The sequence below is a fragment of the Brachyhypopomus gauderio genome, unplaced genomic scaffold, assembly GCF_052324685.1.
Source record: "Brachyhypopomus gauderio isolate BG-103 unplaced genomic scaffold, BGAUD_0.2 sc120, whole genome shotgun sequence".
Taxonomy (NCBI): domain Eukaryota; kingdom Metazoa; phylum Chordata; class Actinopteri; order Gymnotiformes; family Hypopomidae; genus Brachyhypopomus; species Brachyhypopomus gauderio.
The window spans coordinates 213,079-215,578 of record NW_027506941.1 but is presented as its reverse complement, the minus strand read 5'-3'; positions in this window follow the sequence as shown (position 1 = coordinate 215,578).

Genomic DNA, 2,500 nt, shown 5'->3' with positions numbered 1-2,500 from the left:
TAAATATATGTATTTTATACGAGTTAAATTTAATTATAACTGACTGGCCTGAAAGATAAAAAAAATTCTCTCACAAAAAACGTGACGTGAGTTGCAACAACATTAAACAGCTCAGGTAAACATGCTTCTGAGAAATGTCGTCTGCTCGGCAAAACATAACGGGGCTCAATGTGCTCTATTAGCCTACGAAATCCACATCCTCTACGACAGAGAACGGCTGATCGTCTAAGGCAACGAGTTCCATAATTTTTGGTGTAATGTCTTTTGCCTTGGCGCCATCACTGGAAAACTTTTTTGCTAGCTTTATCCAAATAAGCGCGTGCAGGTGGCGATTTTTGCTTGCGTCATCACAGCACATTGTTTCGGCCGTGTTGTTTCGGTGATGAAAGTATTTCGGCCGAAAAACCGAAAATGCACATTTAAGCCATTTCGGCCGAAAATTTTCGGTGGCCGAATTTTCGGTGCATCCCTATGCAGTATAGTGATATATTGTATAATGGTGCAGTATAGTGATATGTGGTATAATGGTGCAGTATAGTGATATATGGTATAATGGTGCAGTATAGTGATATGTGGTATAATGGTGCAGTATAGTGATATATGGTATAATGGTGCAGTATAGTGATATGTGGTATAATGGTGCAGTATAGTGATATGTGGTATAATGGTGCAGTATAGTGATATGTGGTATAATGGTGCAGTATAGTGATATATGGTATAATGGTGCAGTATAGTGATATGTGGTATAATGGTGCAGTATAGTGATATGTGGTATAATGGTGCAGTATAGTGATATATTGTATAATGGTGCAGTATAGTGATATATTGTATAATGGTGCAGTATAGTGATATGTGGTATAATGGTGCAGTATAGTGATTATATTGTATAATGGTGCAGTATAGTGATATGTGGTATAATGGTGCAGTATAGTGATATATTGTATAATGGTGCAGTATAGTGATATGTGTATAATGGTGCAGTATAGTGATATATGGTATAATGGTGCAGTATAGTGATATGTGGTATAATGGTGCAGTATAATGATATATTGTATAATGGTGCAGTATAGTGATATATTGTATAATGGTGCAGTATAGTGATATGTGGTATAATGGTGCAGTATAGTGATATGTGGTATAATGGTGCAGTATAGTGATATATTGTATAATGGTGCAGTATAGTGATATGTGGTATAATGGTGCAGTATAGTGATATGTGGTATAATGGTGCAGTATAGTGATATGTGGTATAATGGTGCAGTATAGTGATATATTGTATAATGGTGCAGTATAGTGATATGTGGTATAATGGTGCAGTATAGTGATATGTGGTATAATGGTGCAGTATAGTGATATATTGTATAATGGTGCAGTATAGTGATATATTGTATAATGGTGCAGTATAGTGATATGTGGTATAATGGTGCAGTATAGTGATATATTGTATAATGGTGCAGTATAGTGATATGTGGTATAATGGTGCAGTATAGTGAATATTGTATAATGGTGCAGTATAGTGATATGTGGTATAATGGTGCAGTATAGTGATATATGGTTAATGGTGCAGTATAGTGATATGTGGTATAATGGTGCAGTATAATGATATATTGTATAATGGTGCAGTATAGTGATATATTGTATAATGGTGCAGTATAGTGATATGTGGTATAATGGTGCAGTATAGTGATATGTGGTATAATGGTGCAGTATAGTGATATATTGTATAATGGTGCAGTATAGTGATATGTGGTATAATGGTGCAGTATAGTGATATGTGGTATAATGGTGCAGTATAGTGATATGTGGTATAATGGTGCAGTATAGTGATATATTGTATAATGGTGCAGTATAGTGATATGTGGTATAATGGTGCAGTATAGTGATATATTGTATAATGGTGCAGTATAGTGATATGTGGTATAATGGTGCAGTATAGTGATATGTGGTATAATGGTGCAGTATAGTGATATATGGTATAATGGTGCAGTATAGTGATATATGGTATAATGGTGCAGTATAGTGATATGTGGTATAATGGTGCAGTATAGAGTGATATTGTATAATGGTGCAGTATAGTGATATATGGTATAATGGTGCAGTATAGTGATATGTGGTATAATGGTGCAGTATAGTGATATGTGGTATAATGGTGCAGTATAGTGATATGTGGTATAATGGTGCAGTATAGTGATATGTGGTATAATGGTGCAGTATAGTGATATATTGTATAATGGTGCAGTATAGTGATATGTGGTATAATGGTGCAGTATAGTGATATGATGGTATAATGGTGCAGTATAGTGATATATGTATAATGGTGCAGTATAGTGATATGTGGTATAATGGTGCAGTATAGTGATATATTGTATAATGGATGCAGTATAGTGATATGTGTATAATGGTGCAGTATAGTGATATGTGGTATAATGGTGCAGTATAGTGATATATGGTATAATGGTGCAGTATAGTGATATGTGGAATAATGGTGCAGTATAGTGAT